At 39.3% G+C, this 11,236-nt stretch overlaps 1 long non-coding RNA gene across 1 annotated transcript; it reads left to right on the forward strand.

Annotated features, from left to right (window-relative positions):
- The first annotated feature begins 9,918 nt into the window (after positions 1-9,918).
- On the forward strand, positions 9,919-10,934 carry LOC143736637 (uncharacterized). The gene is made up of 3 exons (XR_013203522.1): positions 9,919-10,040; positions 10,119-10,246; positions 10,557-10,934. It is a non-coding gene; the product is annotated as an uncharacterized LOC143736637 (long non-coding RNA).
- Positions 10,935-11,236: the final 302 nt, after the last annotated feature.

Raw genomic sequence — 11,236 nt, forward strand, 5'->3', positions numbered from 1 at the left:
AACATATTGCAGGCAGAAAACAACCATGAAGACAATGATGATGAAGCTTGGGTGCATCCTAGTTGAGACAAGACAATGATAGAGTGGGAGCCAGGGAGGATGATGGGAAGTGTAGTGCAGAGGTGACATGTGAATTGTGACAACAACATGCCACAGTTGTACTATAAATCTTTTGTGAAAAATCTATAAATTGTACACGTTAGTCAAAATGTACCACAATAAATACAAAAGTACAATAGAATGTGATAAATTATAATGTGGTCATGAATAGTTTAAAAAGCTTTCTAATTTATGTTAAAGCAGGATGATGTTTTACCCTCTTTCCATCAGTCATTTTAGTTTATGTGGCTGTTTTAGATCCTGTTTGACTTTCTCCATAGTGTCTTAAAGCGGTAAATCCTCAAAAGAATTCAAATGGGTTGCACATTTTATTATCAGTGATAAGAACAGCTCGCGCAAATCTTATCACACGTTTGGAGCGCGCTGGACAACGCCACCCATACAAAAGTAAACAATTGGTCCATTCAGTTCGTACGCCTTATAAAAACTCAGAATGCGTGATGTATATAATTATAATTAATTAATAGCCTGATTATATGTTTTGCGTGTGCGGTCAGAGTACCAGCAACAAGTGAGAAGTGTCGGTGTTGTGCAGAATTCTGACCCTGTCAGAATAATACCCAACTGAGTCCCCAGTAGGTTTAGGATTAGGTGTGGGGGTGATTAGGATTAGGTAACCAGGTAGCGGTCTTAACGGGGATAATAATTTGGCAGGGAGTTACAATTTGGCACTAGTACACAAGAAAAAGTGAGGGTATGCAACAGCTTAACCCTTTAAGGTAGCGGTCCCCAACCTTTTTTGCGCCACGGACCGGTTTAATATCAGACCATAATTTCACGGACCGGCCTTTAAGTTGTGGTGGATAAATACAACAAAATAAAATGACACGACCGGCATAAAAACTGGGGTATATTTTAAATATATATAATAAACGTGAATTCAATGTGTAGGCCTACTTGCAACTTTATTAGCAGCGTCTTTGTAACATCGCGCCAACAACACAACATGAGTAACATCCTCTCTGCCCCCTAACGCTCTCTTGTCGCTATGGTAACGTTTGTACATGCCTTCAAAATAAGATACACCACAAAAACAAATATAAAGAGCATGAAAAATACAACTCACTATAACGCTGAATCAGTGGGAGCCCTGAGCCTGTTTGTCTCTAACGAGACGGTCCCATCTAGGGCTAATGGGAGACAAGGACACCCGAAGTGTGTTGCTTATGTCCAGTCTACTCCGTAGTTTGGTTTTGGTTGCTGTCACTGCCGAAAACCCCGCTTAACACAGATAGGATGTCGGAAATGGCAACAGGGTTTGAGTGCTGTTGTGGCGATCTCAGGGTATTCTGCCATGACTTTTATCCAGAACACCGGCAGAGTTGTTGTCTCGAACATACTTTTAAGGCCGCCGTCACTTGCGATCTCCAGCAGTTGATCTTCTTCTTGCACAGACATGCTGGATTCACCTGGTTTGTTGACAAATGGGTCGCGAATCCATTCCTTGGCAGTTCGTGGGTCTTTTGTGGTTGGGAAGTAGCGCTCAAACTCTTTTAAAAGCGAAGACAGGTGATCGTGCACCAGCTGGGAGAATGAAGGCTCGGGCTCAGTCTCTTTCAAAATCCCCGCCAATGTTGGAAACATGTCAAATATACCTCTGTTCACGCGCCGTCCCCATAAATCAAGTTTGGCTTTAAATGCAGCTACTTTATCTGCCAACTTGAAGACTGTTGTCATTTTCCCCTGAAGTGACAGTTTGAGTTCATTGAGCAGGTTGAATATGTCGCATAAGTAAGCGAGTTTTACGACCCATTCCTCGTCACTGAAATGTGCTGCCAGCGGTGACTTTTTTTCTGAGAGAAATTTCTGCAGCGGCTCTCGTAATTCAAACACTCTGGCCAGCGATCTCAGTCGTGATAACCATCTTATTTCTGTATATAAGAGAAGGCGTCTGTGCTCCGCGTCCATCTCCTCACAAAGCTGCTCGAACAGACGCGAGTTAAGGGCGTGTGCTTTGATGTGGTTAATAACTTTAACAGCATCATTCAATACACCGTTAAGTTCCGGTGGCATTTTTCGGCTAGCCAGCATTTCCCTGTGAATGACACAATGCGTAGACTCACATTCAGGTGCAACCTCTTTAATCCGAGCAGTTATACCAGACAGCCGTCCAGTCATGGCAGCAGCTCCGTCTGTGCATATGTCAACACAAAAAGACCATTTCAGTTTTCCTGATATATAGTCATCCAGCGACTTGAATAGTTCTGCGGCTGTGGTTTTGGTTGGCAACGATAGTGCACATAACATATCCTCATGCACATCCTCCTGATAAAGATATCGCACATAAACAAGCAGTATTGCCTTGTTGTCAATATCTGTAGACTCGTCAACCTGGAGTGCATACCACGGTGATGTATTTATCCTCTCCAACAATTGTGTTTCAATGTCATCTGCTATTTCGTCAATGCGCCGAGTGACGGTGCTAGCCGAAAGAGGCACCTGTGCTATCTTTTTAACCGCAGCGTCTCCTAGAAGTTCACGGCAAATGTCTTTTGTGGCGGGGAGGATCAATTCTTCACCAATAGTGAATGGTTTCTTAGCCTTAGCAATACGGTTAGCCACCAAGTATGATGCTCTCAGTGCACTCGCATTTATTGATGTGGTGGCCCTCAGTAATTGCTTCTGGCCTTCTTGTTCCATTTTTTTTCTTTCAAAATACTCAAAAGGCTTGTCTTTTAATGCGGGGTGCTTGGTCTCCAAGTGGCGAAGCAGTTTTGAAGGCTTCATTGCCTCATTAGAGAGCTGGTTGCCACATATTATGCAGAGCGGGCTTGGTGCGTGTAAATCACCTGTTGCGATAAATCCATATTTCAAGTAGGACTCCTGGTATTGTCTGTTAAATGCAGCTTTCTTTTTCTTGGAAGTCGTAGGCTCTTCTTCTGTCTCCTCAATGGGCCGTTTCCCCTTCGCAAAGAAACTTTCCAGAGACGTTTGTTTTTTACTCATTTTGCTAGCTTGTGGGTTTATTTTTTAGCGGTAACGTATCACGTGACCGAGACAAGCGTTGCTATCATAGGGTTGCTATGCGCCAAGAGTGAGTCATAGACAGATGTAACGGAGAGATTTTATTATTTTAAAATGTATTATTTTTCAAAATAACACATCGTTCAGACTCAGATAATAAATAAAACTGTAATGAAAGATAATGAAAAAAATAATGTAAGTTATTTATTCTTTCTGTGCGGCCCGGTATCAAATGACCCACGGACCGGTACCGGTCCGCAGCCCGGGGGTTGGGGACCGTTGCTTTAAGGTACTACTCAACCATTTGGTAGACCACACTTTTTGGTAGACCACTCAGTGCTGGTACTGAGTATCGGTGCGTACCGGCCCACTTTGATGCTGCTCATATTATAATATTAGGTCAGTAAATGTCATTTTTTGCTAGTCTGAATACTTTTACCTTTTTGTATTTTATGTGATGATCCTCAATGGTGCACCTGATTCAGTGTTTACAACTGTTTTCTACATTCATGATTGTGTAGCACCACAGTGGAGAACAAAAGAATAAATAAACAAACAAACATAATTGTGCCTTGAAACTAGTTCGGATCAGCATGGTTTCATAATAAGAACAGTTAGATGGTGGAAAAGAGTTTATACATTTTGTACATAGTTGTGCTCAGAGGTGTCAAGTCCAGGTTCAGAAAGTAAAATTCATCCTCAGTATGTTGTTCCAATCACCTGGATTTGCTAATTAGCACAGTTTTTCAGCCAGGAGATAGAACTAATTAGTGAAATCAGCTGGCTGAGTTAATGGGTGGGATAATCATATGGCAGGACTTTTACTTTCTGACCCCTGGAATTGACACCTCTGGTTGTGCTTAAGTTCTGTCTTTCCACAGTGTCTACAAGTAAGGTAATAAAATAATTGCAACTTAAAAGTTCACCAAAAATTGAAAATCCTGTCATTATTTACTCACCCCCATATTGTTGTATGAGTTTATTTCTTCTGAAGAACACAAATAAATATATTTTGTAGAATGTTGGTAACCAAAACACTTTTGGTCATAATTGACCAATTAAAAAATAGACAGAAAGTCATACAGGACTTTCTGGACATAAGGGTACGTAAATGATGACAGAATATTCATCAATTTCAATTCAATATTTCATGTTGATGTATTTATTTATTTGTTAAACAGCCATGTAATTATCTGGATAATGTACAGTCAGCCTGTCATTAACACATAGTAGACCCAGGCGGGGTCTCGTATTGTCCCAAAGGGGTTTATTTTGCAATAATGACCTACTGACTGTACATTATCCCTTACTCTCTCTTCTGTAGGGCCAAAATACATTTCCTGTGCCTTCTAAAATTGCTCAGCTGGTTCAACCAAAATAAAGAAATGCAATTCCCTCCAAAAATAACAGCACAACTGCTCAGAATCAGGTGGGTGGTGCAGCGTCTGGTTTTGAAGAGTTTGGTTTCAGAGAGTCTGGCACAGAGGAGTCTTTCATTTTGTTCCCATTAATCCTCCCTGTGGGCACTTCTGGCTTTCTGGAAGAAACACACTTTTTAAAACTGTCAACCATTCAACTCCCACCGTGATTCCTCTGGTCTCACCATTGTGTACTCATTCTCAAAAATCTCATGTCACTGTGGCTGTATCCAATGCTTAACTATCAGTATCCTTGAGGACAGTCAGCCATTTAAAAAAAAAAAAGTATTCCTAAAGTGTAGGAAACATTCACGGTGGCAGCAGGGTCTGTAGGGTTATTTTTAAGGGCACATACAGTCATATGAATAGCCTGCTCAAGCACTGACAGGTCCACGTAATGTGATGTTACACCATTGCTGTATGGCAGGTAAAGATACACTTACATCTGTGGTATAGGAGTGGAAGAGCTTCTACATTGTGCAGCTGTCTATCAGTGAGCTTGAATGCAAAGGTTGGAGTGAGAGAAACATGGCCTGGTTGCTTGGTTATTGAAATTCATGTTTTGAGCTGTCAGATACAGCAAACTAATATTTACAGTTTTCACCTCAACTCATTTTGACAGCTGAGAGCACCAAGCGCTACAAACAATCCTTAGACAACAAATTCTTTTGACGGCCTTTCCACTGCAGACCAAAGTAAAAGTGTGTGCCTGCAAATGCAATCTACTGTTGCCGTCGAAATGGGACTGCGAAGAACTCTCCATTGGACTTTCTTTTTTTTTTTTTTGGCAGAGGACATTGAAACCAGCCCAAGCAGCCCATCTTGAGAAAAATCAAACCTTATCAGTCTGCCATCCCTGTACTTTTTTCTGCGTGCCATTGAAAGGTCAACCACACTTTCCAATTTCATTGCTGTCACTTTATGCTGTCATCACTGGATTATTCAGCATGTGCGCTGACCTCTCTAGTGGAGAAATGGGTTCAAAAGGCACTGAGGTTAGTGAGTAGAGGCAGATATTACTCCCTTACACACTTCTCCTGTGTCTTTCTTTCACTCTTTCACTCATACATCATACACAGCCACTCACCTTCCTACATGCCTCAGCTGACCAATCTTACTGAAATCAAGTCAAGTTTTCAAGTCAAGTCACCTTTATTTCTGTAGAGCGCAGGGCTCTCAAGTCTCACTTCATTCACCGTGAGACACAAGCATTTCAACCAGTTCACACGCTCACACGCCACACCTTGAATTTCTCTTGCTGAGGAGTAAGGGATGACTTGTCCTGCAATTCAATTAATGGACGAGGTGCAGGCAAACGGAGGGAAGTTCTCTGCCGAGTTCATAGCAGCTGTCTTGAGTTATACAGAGTTAAATGCCAGCTACAAGCCAATCAGAAATTAGAATTAGTTGTTTCCGGTAAATTACATATTACCGATGCAAGCACTTTCGTTACTAGGCAACACGCGCACACATGGTGTGGAAGTTGGAAGAGCAAGATCTGATGAATGCGGTTTGCGGTAGGAACCCCTTCATTTTTTTTTGTTTTTTTTTTGCATTTTGACTTTACGTTCCCTGGACAAAATCTCTTCCCAGTGATAAAAAACAGTGAGAGCTGATGTTGAGGAATATAGCCAAACTCGTGTTCAATTATTTTTGATCCAGTCAAAAACTCTCCAACTGCTTTTAAAGGGGTCATCGGATGCAAAATTCACTTTTATAAGGTGTTTGCAAATAAATGTGTCTTTGCAGTGTGTGGACACAACCACCATACAATGAAAAAAAAAACATTCACTTTTTTTTAATCCTCAAAAAGCCACAAAGAAGGTGAACAGTTGCTCATTATCATTTAAAGAGACATGCATCCAAAACCGGTCAATGTGAACAGAGCTGATTTTGAGGAGGTAAAAAGGTACATTGAGCACTGCTGTTCAGTTGGCTCGTTTGGGGCCAGATTTATTTTCTATTTTTTGATAATTATTTATTATTATAATTATATTATAACTATTTATTTTATTTGGATGAATTTGTCTTTCATTTATTATATTTACCATTTGTTATCATTTCCATTTTTGCTAGTCAATTGACCATTCGCAAAAGCCACACCCCCTAGTTATTGTTACTACACCCGTCAAACAAATGGTCAAACACGACCAGCGCCACAGATTGCCATGACAGGAGGAGGTATACCCGTGCGTGTCAGTGACCTTTTTTGGAGCAATACCTTCGCGATATCCTCCAGATCGAGGCAAAAGGGGTTACAGTATGCAGTGGAGGGATATATTAAAAATATAAAAATACGCAATGAAGGAGACAAGACTACTATCGAGGCTAATGCTTATACCGGTCTCAAGCGAAATCTGAGAAACCCCATGACCTGTACCTCAAATGCATCCAGCACAGCCTTGAAGAAGATTTTATAAGCTGGTTCAGTGGCTAATTGTTTGGTGTTAGAAATACTGTATATAACTTGCGCTGCATATTTAGTAATTTTGGCTCGGATACAGGATTATACATTTGCTTTAAGCAAGTTGTTTATTACAATGGCAACCGCTTGGGTGTCATGCTGAATGCGATTTTCATGTTTAAAAAGTAACTATACATAAGATATGGAAAGATTCAGATAACCATACATTTTTTAAGGTTATTTCTATTTGTTACGATATTGATATATGAACTGTTCATGATTTCCCCGTTGTGAACGTGCACTCCTCTAAACTGTAGCCTACTAGTGCACTGAAAGTGCAAAAAACCGGGCCGAATTATATTGACTCCGCCCCTCGATGACTGCTGCCTCGCAAGACGACAACGCCATTTTATCTTCATGCGACCGAGACGGTAGGTTGAATTGCTTTTCTCTTTCTAAAATTAAATAGTAAATGCATTTATTAACATTTTTAGTAAACTATGGTGGTGAACACATTTAGAAATGAGTAATTGCGCGTTTTTGTATGGATTAAGGAAGCTCGTCAAGTTCATGAGATGCAGAGATGTACAGAAGAAAAAAGAAGAAAACATTTCTCATGCCGATTTAATTCAAACTTTTAAAATACATTTGTTGGAATGTGCTTACAATTTGTTATGTATATATATTTAGCTTCTTTCATGTTGGTTTGTTGACAGCCTTCATGAAAGTAAGCATTCCCGCCTCCAGTCGCGCCGAGGCCTGGGTTTACGACGAGCCTGGCACTGAAACTGATGAGGAGGTCTGAAGCAGCACTATTTGGGCTTTTTTTCTGCGCAGATGTGAGAATTCTTAAAATGGTAATACATTTTATATATTTGTTTTGTGTGTATAAAAGTTGCTGTGTTATACATTAAAACGTTAACCGTTCCGTTTTCGTGACGCATGCGCATTATTAACGCAGTCTATGTTTAACGTTAAGTGTGAATGACAAAGGGTGCTTCTCAATATCCCTCCTTGTCTCCTCGCTCCTCTGTCCTCCATCCTATGACCCGGAAACCAATCAAGCACAGCCATCTTGAAGGACATCTCAATTCTCTAATTGCACCGTGAGGAGTCGAGGATCGAGGAGTGAGGAGGCTTTTAGAGGAGTCATGAGCGAGGATACACAGCTGTATCCTATGCGGAAGTGTTTTATTGACTAAACGTGACGCACGTATACATTCTCCTCCCCCTTCACATCGGTGACAATAATTTGAATTTGTACTTTACCCTTGCTGTTTTTATAAACCACACATCTCACATATTTCAACAGGGTATCTTGCTTTATTATTATTCATTATGAATTTCTTAAATAAACAAACTTCAACAACATAAGGGCAGATCCTTTGAGCGCTGCTGATGACGCTATGAAGTGACGCTCAAGTGATCAAGTATACCAATGTATAAAAAAGCTTTCATTCGATTCCTCCGTCCTCATTTTCTTTCCTTGCGTCCTTCCCTCACAACCTATAGGGGGAGGAGCTGAGACGCTAGGAAAGGAAGCGAGGAAAGGAAACAAGGATGCACAAATAAGAAATGAGAAGCACCCATAATCTGTAGCCTATGTTGCTTGTTCTTAGCAGCACTGAATATCATGTCGTCATATCTGCGTCAAGACACAAACTTCCTACCATCAAGTTTTATTTTATTTTATGACAGTTAAATTCAAACATTGTGAAAGTGAGTTAAAGCTAATCTATAAATCCGTCTGTCTTCCAGTTCAGTTTACAGGTATTTGCGTGAGCACTGGCAGAGCATACAGGTACTTTAGCTTGAAATCAGTCTTTATCAATTCATACTGTATGTTATTATAAATTATGTACTAACTATTTATCTGTCTGTATTTTATTAATATGAATCTGTATTTTCTGTTCACATTATAAATAACATTAACAAATTATGGGTCAAATAAATTCTAAACAACATGTCTTTAAATCGAATGAAGGAAGCTCCTCTTATGAGATTGCAACAGAAGTGAAGAAAGCAACAGAATGCTGAAGATTAATCCATAATTTTGAGTGTCATTATATTTTATTCTATGTGCAGTACAAATTTTTATACATGACAAATGAACATGAAAAATCTAAACCTAACTGGGCAACCACACAATGCCTTTGTTCAGACCTGGAATTTACATGTGTTGTTGGTGATTGATTTGTCTTGATTGTCAAAATGGCATAGTGATTGATGTGTCATCATGAATTGTGTAAATTCAAGATATTAAACTGCAAAAAGTTAAAGGGTTAGTTGACCCAAAAGTGTAAAATTGTCTTTTCTCGCCCTCATGTCATTCCAAACCCGGAAAGACTTTCGTTCATCGTCGAAACTCAAATGAATGTATTTTAAATCTGAGTGATTTCTGTCCCTCCATTGACAGTCCACGCAACTACCATTTTGACGCTTCAAAAAGGTCATAAAGGGTTCATAAAACTATCCTATATGAATTGAGCGGTTTAGTCCAATTTTTCTGAAGAGACTCAATCGCTTTGTGATAAATAGATTGAATTTAGAGTTTTATTCACATATAAACATTAATCAAAAAACATAAACAGAAGAAAAATAAAATTTGGACTAAACTGCTTGGTTCATATGGATTAGTTCTAAGATGTCTTTATGAACTTTTAAAAGCGTCAAAGTGGTATTTGCGTAGCAACTCTCAGATTTCATCAAAAAGATCTTCATTTGTGTTTCAAAGACAAAAGAAAGTCTTGCGGGTTTGGAACGACATGAGGGTGAGTAAATTACAGAATTAAATTTTTTGGGTGAACTAACCCTCTATCAAAAGAATGTGGCCTAGACCTCATCAGAACAATCGAATCTCAATGCGTCTTGGGGGCGTTTACACCTGTACTTCGAGTTGTTCACTTGTGCGTCATCCAAGACGCACAATGCCAGGTGTGAACGGCATTACTCTGCCCGGCACTGAGAGAGATTGGGTTGTCATTATGCTATGTAACTGTTGATGTTTTTTTTGTTTTTTGATTTTTGGTTAGAAGACCTCAACTAAGTTCCTGGAAAGGCTTCTCCCAAGAGCTTCAAGGACCTGATTGACTCTGCAGAATCTGTTGTGAAAGATGATGAAACTGATGATTCAGGTTAGACTATAATTCAGAATAAGATTATCTATATGCACACATGCATTTTTTGCTGAAGTTGTCACATCTGTAATTTAGAATGGGGCAGTGATCTTGCATCAATTTGTCTCCTCCTTGATTTGATTCCACCATCACCACAAGGCTGCAAGAGACCTGGAAAGATGTGCTCATATCAAGCTGAAAAACACCTGGTTGTCTTGAAAAAGGTAAATTTGGGCATTTCTGTCACTATTTACATTACATTTATTCATTTAGCAGACGCTTTTATCCAAAGCGACTTACAAATGAGAACAATAGAAGCAGTTGAACTAAAAGTAGGACAGCAATACGTAAGTGCTATAACCCCTCTCAGTTTAATTTTAGTGCATTTTTTTTAATTTTTTTAAATAGAATAGAAGAGAAGAGAATTTATTGTCTGCCTCAAAATATTGCCATTTGGGTTGACTGTATTGTGGAAAACTATAAAGACGGCCAATTGGAGAGCTGACTTTGATTTGTTATTTTTGTCTTTGGCAGAGACCAGCATACAAAAACACCTTGATTGCATTGAATCTACCACACAGCATACCTGCTCGCTGCCGGTGGCAATAAACTCAAATACTACTACTACTACCTGCTCGCTGATGGGACAAAGAGGAACTGCATTCATGGATGGTACACAACTGTCGACAAGTAGTTTTCTGCAATCTTGTTCAAATCTACCTGTCATATTTGTTCATGTCTTGGCAAATTGGATGATGTTATGCATTTTTAATTCTTTTTTTTTTTCTCCTTTTTTCTTTTTTGCTTTTTCTTTGCAACTCCTCATGAATGTGATAATTTGACCTTTTCACATCTGGCATATGTTTTAAAGGAGCCACTTTGCCCATTTGTTGAATAAACTTTGGATTTGTACATCTGTCTGAAGACTCTTTATTTTATGTCTGATCTTGTACATTAACACTATAATAATGTAAATTGTTTTTGCACTGAACATAATACTTTATAAATGACACTTATAGTGTAATCCAATGGATTAAAATCAACACCAGGGATGTTAAAACCCCATAGTGTAAAAATTGTAAGTGTAACACTTGACACTCGCAGTGTATTTTTTCTACAATTTAAGGTGCTAATTAACACTGTAAATTCAACACTACAAACAGTGTACTTTTTACTCTAGATAGAGTGGGACCATATATGATCCGGAGTATGTT

The sequence above is a fragment of the Siphateles boraxobius genome, unplaced genomic scaffold (assembly GCF_051911475.1).
Source record: "Siphateles boraxobius isolate OS27281-9 unplaced genomic scaffold, OSU_SipBor_1 130, whole genome shotgun sequence".
NCBI lineage: Eukaryota > Metazoa > Chordata > Actinopteri > Cypriniformes > Leuciscidae > Siphateles > Siphateles boraxobius.